At 37.1% G+C, this 12,424-nt stretch overlaps 1 protein-coding gene across 1 annotated transcript in view; it reads left to right on the top strand.

The window, feature by feature from the left end:
• Rint1 (RAD50 interactor 1) overlaps nt 1-12,424 on the top strand; it is a 95,661-nt gene that overhangs the window by 17,348 nt on the left and 65,889 nt on the right. The window lies entirely within an intron of this gene.

The following is a 12,424-nucleotide window of genomic DNA, read 5'->3' as shown; positions in this document are numbered from 1 at the left end:
TAAATGGGTAGATAACATAAGGCAGAATGTCACCAGTGGATTGACACTGACGGAATATATACTGGTGATCGTTGATCAGACTTAAAGTTTCTAGATAGTTTAAGAGTTGGCAGTTAATTGATTTCTCCATTACCATAGAAAGAGTAGAATAATTGCAATGTGACAATAATTGGATGGGAGGGATTTGTCACCCTGGATATGAGCAAATTTCCAAGCAGAAGGAAAAACACCTTTGGAATAAGAAAGTGAAAAAAAGCAGCAAAGAAAAGGAGCAAGTTCAGGAACGCAAGTTTGAGAACAAGTGGAGAAATACCATCAGGACCTGGAGCTTTCTTAGCATCAAGATTTGTCATAATCCTTCTGACATCCTTTTGATGGAAGACCACAGGAGGCATTGAATGGAGTGTGCTGGGAATGGTGGGAGGTGTTTTACCAAGATTTGTTAGGGTAGCTAAGAATAGAAACAGGTGCATGTATACCTGCGTGTACACCAATGCTAGGAGTTTGGTAAATAAATTTGATGAATTTGAGGTATTGCTCAAAACATCAAAGGCAGATATTGTTGGGATATCAGAGACGTGGTGTCACACAGATATAAGTAATGCGGAACTGGAATTTGGGGAATACAATGTATATAGAAAGGATAGACAGGACAGGAGGGGAGGAGGGGTTATGCTATTAATTAAGAAACACATAAAGTCAAAGGAAGTGAAGCCAGTTGACATCGCTGGACAGGGCAGTGTCGAGTCAGTTTGGTGTGACATAAGCATAGGGAAATCAAAATTGAGAGTAGGAGTGTGCTATAGGCCTAATGACTCTGATGAGTATAATAATATATTGTACAGGGAAATAGAGTGGGCCAGTAAATCAGAGAGTCTTATAATGGGGGATTTTAATTTCCCAGATATTGACTGGAATTTGTGGGTTGGTCACTCGCACACTATCAAGGCTTTTGTGGATTTATTGGATGATTGTTTTCTACATCAGCATGTTCGTGAGGCAACAAGAGGGAGCAATACTCTTGATCTGATTATCAGTAGTGATTCTTCATGCATTAAGAACCTGCAGATAAATGAACCACTAGGTGGCAGTGATCACAGTGTGTTGAAGTGGGATTTACTCAAGGAGGTAACTACCATCAGAGGTAAAGGGAAGGGTTTTTGTTTTCGTAAAGGCGACTATGATGGTCTGAGACAGTATTTAAATTCTATACAGTGGGACCAACTGATGATGTTACCAACAGCAAACTCAAAATGGGAAGCATTCAAGGAACTAATCTTGGTGGCTACCAGGCTTTACATACCAACTAAGAAATATTGTTCAAGGTTTAGGCCTAAATGGTTGTCAGATGGACTAATGAGACATGTGGCAGAGAAGAAAAATGCATGGGATACATACAAATTAATGGGTGACATGGAAGCCTATGATAGATATAAGTTGGTCTGTAACCAAGTCACAAAGGAGATTAGGCAGGCAAAGGCAGACTACGAAAAATCCTTGGCAAAGGATGCAAAGAAAAACAGAAAGGAGTTCTTTACATACTTGAACTCGAGAAGGAAAGGGATGAATCAGATTGGTCCACTGGATATTGATGGTTCAACAGTTGAGGATCCTGCTCAGGTGGCTAACAATCTAAACGAGTATTTTGCATCTACATTCACGCATGAGGAGTTATTCAGGAAGGAGAATGATGTAGGTAAAGTAAACATTGGCAGTGAGCTGGATGATTTTGTAATAACTGAGAGGAAAGTGGAGGAGAGATTGTTGAGGATAAACATAAAAAAGGCACCTGGGGTGGATGGGATCTATCCAGTTATATTAAAGGAGGCAGCAAAGGAAGTATGCAAACCCCTAGCCATAATTATGAGAGCTTCTTTGGACTCAGGGGAGGTACCCATAGACTGGAGATGTGCAAATGTAACCCCAATTCACAAAGGAGGATCAAAGGCTGACACAAGTAATTATAGACCTGTTAGTTTAACTTCTGTTCCAGGTAAATTAATGGAGGCACTGGTTAAAGAAGCACTGCAGGATCATCTAGACAAGAATTCCGTTATAGCTCAGACGCAGCATGGTTTTGTTAAGGGCAGGTCTTGCCTGACCAATTTGATTGGATACTATGATGTAGTCACAAAAGAACTGGATGCAGGGAATAACTTTGATATTATATATTTGGATCTTAGAAAGGCTTTTGATACTGTTGCACATGGAAGACTGCTGCACAAATTGGAGCAGTGTGGCATTGGAGGCAAATTGCTGCTATGGATAAGGGGATGGTTGAGTGGCAGAAGACAGAGAGTGGTAATCAATGGACACTGCTCAACGTGGACTAATGTTATTAGTGGAGTTCCTCAAGGTTCAGTGTTGGGTCCATTGTTGTTTTCGGTGTTTATGAATGATATTGATGATGGGATATCAAGTTTAATGTCTAAGTTTGCAGATGATACAAAGGTTGGCAGGGTCGTTAAGGACACTACTGACGCTATGCTGCTGCAACAGGATCTGGAAAAGTTGAACAGATGGGCTGAGAGGTGGCAAATGAAGTTTAACATTGACAAATGTAAAGTACTACATATGGGTAACAGTAACCCCAGAGCAATGTATCAACTCTGCGGTACTACACTAACAGTAGTGGAGAATGAAAAGGACTTGGGGGTAATTGTGCAGGCAGATATGAAGTTCTCTGAGCAGTGCAGACGAGCTGCAAGAGTAGCTCATGGTGTCTTGTCTATGATATACAGGAATTTTTCTAGCAGGGATAAGGAGGTGATTATTCCCTTGTATAAGGCAATGGTTAGGCCACATCTTGAGTACTGTATACAGGTCTGGAGGCCTCATTTCAAGAAGGATGTAGAGCTGCTGGAACGGGTACAGAGAAGGGCAACAAGATTAGTAAATGGAACAAAGGGTTGCTCTTACGAAGAAAGGCTTAAGTTTTGCAAATTACAGAGTCTGGAGACTAGGCACCGGCGAGGTGATCTGATAGAGGTGTATAAGGCTTTGAATGGTTTGAGCATGCTCAATGCCAATGGGATTCTTCATCTTTCTCAGAATAATCACCTCAGAGGGCATAAATTCAAATTGAGGAAGGACGGATGTCGGATAGATGTGCGGAAATTTGCCTTTGGCCAGCGGGTGGTTGGTTGGTGGAACCGACTTCCATCACTTGTTGTTGAGGTTGATAGCCTAAACAAATTTAAAGCTCAACTGGACAGGTATTTCGAACGAACGGAGGGGTGAAATGGGAGAGGGTTTTTTTTTTTTTTTTTGGCTGATGCTGAATAAGCTTGCTTTCTTGCATCATATGCCTCTACTAATGCTAATGCTAAATGCTAATGCTAATTTTTAATACATGAGTTGGAAGAAAAATGGGATGCTATCAGGTCGGCTTTATCCTGGCTGAAATGACAATAAAACCATTTGGTTTAGACAGAGGTGAGAGCACAGATGGTCAAATGTTGCGGCCAATAGCTTTGGCAAGAGATCAAAATGATTGGCTACCATTAGGGCAAGAAGCATGTTTTCTACTCTTAGCATGTTCCAAATCTAGCTTGAACTGATTAATAACTGCTTTACAATTGTTGCGAGCTTTGGTGTAGGCAGAAAGTGGTACTGAAGAATTGGAAACAAGCCAATTACGATATGCAACGTTCTTCTCTTGAACAGCCTTAGCACATTTATTGAAAACCAAGGTTTAGAAAAAGGACGAGATTTTAACATGGAGTGTGGAATAAAGGATTCCATTCCTACAAGAATAATTTCACTGACATGGTCTGAGCAAACATTGACATCGGAAGTTTTGAAACAGTAATCCGACCAAGGAAAAGAAGAAAAGAAATCTCGCAGGTCATCCCATTTTGCTTTCTTGTAATGTCAAACAACACTAGGTTGGGAACAGCCATAAGATAAAGGCTCCATTGGAGAAGAAACAATCACCAAGTTGTGATCTGTGGTTGTTGTTGTTATTTGGTTTTTAGGAGCATTAGCAACTAAGGCCATGTTGCTCCTGGGATATGTGGTTGTCATTCCCTGACCTTTCCGCATCCTCCTTATTTGGTGGTCATGGGCTCGAACCCTGGTCTAATCAAGAAGCGTGTGCTACACATTGCTGCTCCTGCCCAACTGGCTACAGAGGTGGCGTGATCTGAGGTACCTAAAGGACCACTCACTTCGACCGTGTACTTAGAAGGGTTGTTTGTGAGAAAAAGATCAAGCGTGTTGGCTGTATGGTTAAGATTGTCCGGTATTCTTGTAGGTAAATGAACAATCTGTGCGAGGTCATTAGTAATTGCAAAAGCCTCGGTGTCTCGACCAGGTGGGTGTGTGTGACTATAAAGCGGAAGCCCGCTGGAGTTGTGAAATTAAAATCATCAAGGAAAATTACCTCACTGTTAGGAAAGTTTGACTGGAGGAAGTCAAAGAGTTCTAAGTGATTAGTGGAGATGGGAGAACGGTAGAGACAACAGATGAATTTGACAGAATGAGGTAGAGAGATTTCAAAGATCAAAAAGAGCAGATCCAAATTACCAAGACTTTGACAGGGAATGTCGGAATGGACATATGCACAAGTACCACTTTTGAGGTGAAAGGAATCGTACAGCGAATAATTTGGGCAACTTAGAGGAGCAGTGGTTGAATCAACTGATAACTGAGATTCTGTCAAAAAAGTACACTTAGCTTGACAGACTGTAAGTGGAAATGGACATCTTTGAGATTAGAACTGAGACCACGTATATTTGTGAAATGAACTAGGAAGTGTTTGAGAGATTTAGATCTTTTCATGGATAAGTTTGCTCTATTAGTTTGACAATTTATGGTGGTATTCAATAGTAAGAAAAAGTGGGGGGGAGACATGCTGTATGAAGTAATGAAATTTTTGGATATAATAATAATAACAATAATAGAGGCATGTCATGCAAGAAAACAAGCATATGAGCTTATGTACCATCAGCCAAAAAAAAAAAATTCACACAACCATTCCCTCTAAAAGTTTGTCCATTTTCTCCTTGAATTTATTTAAGCTATCAACTTCCACAACAACAGATGGAAGTTTGTTCCTTCAATTAACCAACTGCTGGCTAAAGGCAAATTTCTGCACATCTATTCTACAACTGTCTTTCCTTAATTTGAAGAGGAAAGACCTTATACCCATTCAAGACCTTATACACCTCAATCAGATCACCTTGCAGGTGCCTAGTCTCCAGCTGCTGCAATTTGCAGGTCTTAAGCCTCTCTTGGTAAGAGGATCCCTTCATTCTCCTCACCAATCTTTTTGCTCTTCTCTGTACACGCCCAAGCAAATCTGTATCCTTCCTAAAATGGGACCTCCAGACCTGTAAGCAGTACTCAAGGCATGTCCTAACCATTGCCTTATACAAAGGGATAATCACCTCCTTATCCCTGCTAGCAAAATTCCTGTATATCATTGACAAAACCCCATGACCTGCTCTTGCAGCCTGTCTGCATTGCTCAGAAAACTTCATATCTGAGTGCACAATTACACTCAGGCCTTTTTCTTTCTACCACCCTAAGTGAAGTACCACACAGTTGGTTACGTTCCTCTGGGGTTACTTCTACCCATATGCAGTACTTTGCATTTGTCAATGTTAAACTTCAGTTGCCATTTCTCAGCCTATCTGCCCAAATTTTCTAGATCTATTGCAGTAGCACACTGCCATTGCTGTCATTAACAACCCTGCCAACCTTTGTATCATCTGCAAATTTCTATACTAAGCCTGATATACCTTCATCAATATCATTGATAAAAATAGAAAACAACAGTGGGCCTAACACCGAACCCTGTGGGATTCCACTAATAACATTAGTCCACGAAGAGCAGCATCCATTGATTACGACTCTCTGTCTTCTCCCACTCAACCACCCTTTTATCTGTTGTAACAACTTACCCTTAATACCATTCTGCTCCAATTGGTACAGTAGTCTTCCATGTGCAACAGTGTCAAAAGCTTTCCTGAAATACAAGTATATGATGTATACTTCAATTTGGTGTACACATGGTATGAATATACCCAGATCCTTGACATAACATGGCCTTGACAATGTCCCCCGCATACACACTACTCGGACTCCCTCCAGTCACTATCTGGCAGAGTAGTGTAGCAAGATTATGCACTAGTTAATCGGGAAGCCTCCTAGCGAGTTACCAATAGGTTCAGTCCAGTGTACTAACTAGTGGCTGGCCTGCAAACACCGTTTTAGAGTTGTACTCTCGAAAGGTAAGGAAGTTTGGATCTCACCATGGTGTTCATCATAACTTCAAAAGTAATCATACTGGATGATGGAAGAGATGGGGAAGAGTTGACCAGAACTTAGCTCTGCAGCCTAAACATGGGTTCCCCACTTCAAGCCTCCAATAAGCAAAGTGGTGGTATTGCACCTGTTGATGAGAGTCATCTTCCACCTAGTATTGTCTGGCAACACAGAGGGGCAGCATTCCTCTGTGTGATGTGGATGCCACACCTCGACCCCTGCTTACATTGGTTCACCCCTGGGTGGTCACCGACAGTATGCTTGTGCACAGGGGCTATGCCCAGGATTACTAACAGTCCCACCATCGTGAAGGTGCAAACAGAGGATTTGGTTGTCACAGACCATCCGGATTTTGCTGAAATTGGATCCACTTGACTTGAGTGTCACCCGAATATCAGTTCTATTAATGTTTTTGACTCCCAGGTAGCAAGCAAAGCTTGGCAGGCATATCTGATAGAATGTCTGTGACAGCCTCAAGGACCATTGATTGTGAAAATTCAGAATAATAAGATCCAAAGAATGCATGCTTTAAATTTTACTTATTAATGTGAAAAAATTAAATTTTATGTGTTTATTCCCATATTTTTATATATGTTGAATTTTAGAGTTATATTTCAAAATCTTAATTCTGTTTGTCTAATATTAACAATTTAGTTAATATTATTCTTCAGTATTTCCTTTGACAGTTTCCTTTATCAGTTCCTAATAGAAGTGTTTCCTCTCTTGACTAATATGGGTTACTCTTGTTTACTGTTAACAGCTCTATCAAATATTAACCTCTGTCTGTTCAGAGTATCTATTTAGGTTTTTCACTTTGATTGGCTACCTTACCATCATATATATCAGTGGTTTTCAACAGGGGTGCTGCAACAACATTCCTGGGGTGGCACGTAATTTGGGTTTGTTACTTAAACTTATTATTATTTTTTTAATTTATATGTTTATTTCATTATAAAAAGGTGTACAGTATCTTTTTAATTTTGTGGTGATCTATAATTGATATTTACTTAGTACCTCTATATAAAGAATAAAATTATATACTGTATGTATATAATTCATATTATGAAATGTAATTTTTATAATTATATTATTGTAATAAATATCATATAACATATATATTTTTTAATATTATATATATATATATATATATATATATATATATATATATATATATATATGGATATATACGGAGAGAGAGAGAATCGGATCTAACAGGCAGAAAATTGAGTAGGGGTGCTGCAAAATAAAATAAATTACCTTAGGGGTGCTGTTATTAAAAAAAGGTTGAAAACCACTGAGAGAGATATATATATATATAAGTTAGTAGTCATGAAGGGTAATGTGCTAACATTACTGGAATGGAAACGCTGGTTATGGAGAACAAAGGGCGAATGGAACTGTGATTGCAATCACGGGGAACAAAGCCAGGAGCTAAGATAATGGGAAGTAATAATGATTAATAAGAAATAATAAGCATAACTTAGTGCTGTTCGTCCTGTGATTTCAGCACCTTTTTCTAGGGCCAAATGGCCCTAGAAAAAGTTGCTGAAATGGATACAGACTTTCTAACAAGTCTGTATCCATAAGGGTCTGTACATTAGTTAGTGTTTAGATGATTAATTTCTGAGTTAAATTGACAGTTATTAATTCTATTAATGTAATTCAAATATTATCAAATTTATATTTATATATTTCTGTTTCTATTTATATACAGTCGGGCCTCTATATAACGAAATAAATCATTCCCTTGAAAAAATTCTTTATACAGAAATTTCGTTATAAAAAATATCACCTTTTCAACAATGAAAAATACTGTAAATTCAGAAATATAGTAAAAGATGGGAAATAAATCAGAAATAAGTGGGAATGAATAAATTCTCTAACATTTTAAAACAATTTATTAATACATACATATTAAGAAATTACTACTTACACAATGCCCACAATTTATTAGTACACTTTTAAGAATTATGTCTTAAAATATTTGTTTATTTTTTGTTTTACACTGGATTCTACTGTACACCATTCATAAAAATGTTCGAATTTGTTTAAACTTTAATCATTGAGATATATTTTCTGTTACATTTTCTTCCCGATAAAGGCCTCGATGCAAAGTTTTAAATGCTGCCAACATTTGTTTGGAATGTTTAATATTGCCCTCATTGTCGATATTGTCACAAGTTGTTTTTTAAATACTCTTCAAAATGTTATGATGTCACTATGACATCATTATCGTCTGCTAAAAATTCGTCAAGTACAATTTCTCCACTGATTAAACCTTGCTTGGAACTCTTCCCAAGATTGCTCAATGTCTTCTAATAGTTCATCCCTCTCGTCTGTTACTTAGCATTTTAGTGAAACTTGCTTTTGCGAAACAATTCTTAATTGTTGTTTCCATCACATCTTTACTCCTCACTTTCGCCAACTCTGATATGCACATCTGCAAATCTATAACAGAATCTATAGGCTGGTTGGTTTCTATTTTCAGTATAATTTTTTTCAGGATGAGCCTTCCTAGTGCATTTTCAAATTCTTGATAATGCCTTGGTCCATTGGCTGCAGTCATGGCTGGATTTAAACTTGTTGTGCCCTAAGCTATAACATGTATGAGACCCTTCCCCCTTACTGTATGAGGCCCTTCTCCCTCACTTGTGGCAATATTAAAAAAGGATTTTTTAAAAATGGAGCAAGGCTTCTTGGAATGTAAGGCCCCAAGCTGTAGCTTGTTTAGCTTATATGTAAATCCGGCACTGGCTGCAGTTAAGATGAATTATTCAGAAGGAAGAAAACAAGCTTCACACTCGTAAAAAAATTTCAAAATTACCAGGTGAAGGTGGGCAGGGCAGTTGTCGACAATCAACGTGATTTTTCTGTTTTCTTTGGTCATCTTTCTTTTGAAATTTAAAATCCATCGCTCAATAATTTCTCTTGTGATTTAAGATTTTTTGTTGTAGTTGTAGTCCTAACTACTTTACTCCTTTGAAACGTTGAGATTGTTTTGCCTGTTACCAAAAGCTTCAGTTTTTCATTACCAGCCATATTTGCAACCAAGAGTGTAATTTTCTCCTTACTAGTTTTACCACCTACACATTTATCACCTTTAAAAGTCAGTGTCTTGTTCGGCAAACATTTAAAAATAGACCTGTTTCATCAACGTTGAATATGTCTTTGGACTCGTAGCCCCCTATAATTTTTTTTTTGAAGACTATGCCAGTGGACTCATAGTCCACTATCATTTTGAAGAAGACTATGCCAATGGGACTATCCAGTGGGCAAAGTCTTCTTCAATTGCAACTCCACTTTCATCAGAAATAACTTTTTAGAGTAAGCCATGACACTCTTTGGCCCTTTGCCTGTCCCATGCATCACATGTGATACACACAACATATTTTCTATACGCTTATGCATCACATGTGATACACACTTACTGGAGTTTTAAAGAACTTTTTTCGGCCATACCCAGCAGAAAAATCATAACAGCTTTTGAAAATGCTGCTAACTGGATTAAAAGTAACTATTTCAAACGAACGTATAGCTTAGTACATGCGAAATATATGTGGACAGGCAAAGGGTTAAATTTGTCCAGCCAACCAGAACTGGCTTTGAATGTTTTGTGCCCCAGAAAAGATGCGTACTCCGTAGCCTTTTCTTTTATTAATAGCATGTTATGGCATGCTGATATTGGCATGTTTTGGTCTCAAATCAGCTTTATCCACTTAAAAACTGCTTCATCTACATCTTCCCAAAGGCATAATTTTGCATGCTTCCGACTGGGTTCCATTTCCTCAAACAGTTTGAAAATCAAAACAGTTTTTCAGAATGGTTAACACACTACTGGCAGGAATGCCAAATTTTAAAGCATTTTTTTTTTTTTTTTTTATGCCCCGGTCTACACTATTAAGCACTTTCTACTTTTCCACACTACACTCAAGGTTTCCTCTTAAACACTGTAAGATTACTTGCACAACAGCTAAAAGAAAACTTATTTAGGGACTGCTTGTAGCTACTATGTAAACAGAGACAGGTGAAATTTAGTGAAAGTGTGGATGCTTCATTTCTTCGAAACAACATGAATTTCTGAGATAAAGGAAAATCACTCTCTCATAATTCTCTAATAGGATGCTTACGGTAGAAAATAGGTTGACCAGAGCCAATGGCCCGCATCGGGAATATGCCTTAATCTTTGCCAATGGCTGTGGATAGCTGACTATCCACAGCCATTGGCAAGCAGGACTTCTCGGTATAGTAGTGTATAAGTTGTATAGGTTTTACTTCTTTTTAGCCATTGCTGACCAACTGCTGGACAAAGGCCTCTGCCAGAACCTTCCATCTTTTTATATCATGTGCCATGGTTGGCCAGTTTCCTCCTGCAGGGTTTTACAGGCACCATTAAATTGTAAAATGTTTTAGCTCTTAATTCGTGAAATTAACTATTAAAATTAGCTATTAAAAGCTAAAGGGATTAATCCTATTAGCTTTTAATTCATACTTTCTATAGCATCAGCTTTATTGCCTAAAGGCCAGAGGTGCAAACAGTGCATACCCAGGTATCTCAAAATCAGTTCATTATATGGAAATTTTCTTCGTCATACAGAAACTAATTTTAATGTAATGACCAGGGGGAAATCAAAAAAGTCTGCTACGTAGAAAATTTTGCTCCATGGAAGTTTGTTAAAGAGAGGTCTGAATGTATTTCTTTGATTTAACATTAAACATATAGTTGTATCAACATTTCTTGTTCGCTCATGTTGATTGGTCCTGATGAGATGTATTGTCTTAAAATATAACTTTAGTAATTAATAGTATGTATTGAAGTTTTCTGAATAAAATTTCTTAATCCTATTTTTCACTTGGTAAGTGGTTTTATTGTTATCATATTTTTAATCTTCATGAAAATTGTTTTTTCTGACTATTTCAAATCAGATAAGATACTTAGAATATGTAGATTTTAATTACTTAACCTAAATCTTTACTTGATAATCTTCACTGAGTGAAACAGGTAAATTTTGATGTCAAAGCAATGGTATAACTGTCACAGTTGTCACTTTTTTCCTTTGGTTGCATGTGGGAGACAAAACCATCAGTTATGCATTTAGCATCTGCATTACCAATTGGTTATATGATATATTTTTGGTGTTATCAAGTTTAGTAAGAGAAGGTGAGGTATCCCTTCTCATTTCTCCTACTAAACTTGAGAACACAATACTAAACTAGCACACTTACTGTATAATGTTATGGAATGGTAGTAAAAAAAATATATTTGTGTTGTTCCTTCAATAATTATTCTGCAAGAAAAATTGAAATAAAATAGTAGGAAGTCCGGCACTTCATTCTGATCAGACTGTAATTGTGATTGCATTTATCATATCTTGGTCCTGGTAAATTATCTTCTTTTCCTGCAAATATGTCATTGTAGATTGGCAAACTTTCCAACTTACCATCTATGAAAATAGATTAATAAAAACAGAAAAATCTAAAAAATTCAGGCTTCACTAAATGTGGAAAAGCACTATCATATACAAAAACACTAAATTTGGTGGGGGGGGGGGTTTCATGAAAATCTGACAAAGTTCTTAGCCATCCACTTTTCTTGTATAAAAAAAAAATTAAAAATTTTCAAAAGCACAAAACACTAAACAAAAAACTTTCTTTGTTCATGCAAAGAAAGATATCAGTTTCTTTGTTGCTGAAAACCATTAAAATTTTGAGAACTATATATTAACAGTAAAAAGTGGAAAAGCTTATTTTTAAAAAAATTAAGTACAGAATTTTTATCTTCACAAAAAAAGATTAAAAACCATACACTAAACACACTGAAAACTGGTGCACTAAAACACCAAAATATGAAAATAAATCTCTGTTTTTCAGTTATCTTCACAAAGAAAGGGTCCATGAATCATATGCTAAAAACTGATGCACTACCAATGATTCCCCCCAACACACACACACAATTTACCAAAGGAAAAGAATACCAAATGACAAATTGGCATCCTGAATCATGAATGCATAACTGATGGTTTGCACTGTATGTGACCAAGGAAAAAAATGACAGTTATGACATTTTTACTAAAGTGATTACACATTTTAATTCTTTTGTTAAGATCTTTTTTTTTAAAATATATTTTATGATTTTGCTTTGTAAGAAGAATGGGAA

The sequence above is a fragment of the Mastigoproctus giganteus genome, chromosome 4, assembly GCF_048544385.1.
Source record: "Mastigoproctus giganteus isolate SK-2022 chromosome 4, ASM4854438v1, whole genome shotgun sequence".
Taxonomy (NCBI): Eukaryota; Metazoa; Arthropoda; class Arachnida; order Uropygi; family Thelyphonidae; genus Mastigoproctus; species Mastigoproctus giganteus.
This window is presented reverse-complemented; position numbering and strand designations above follow the sequence as displayed.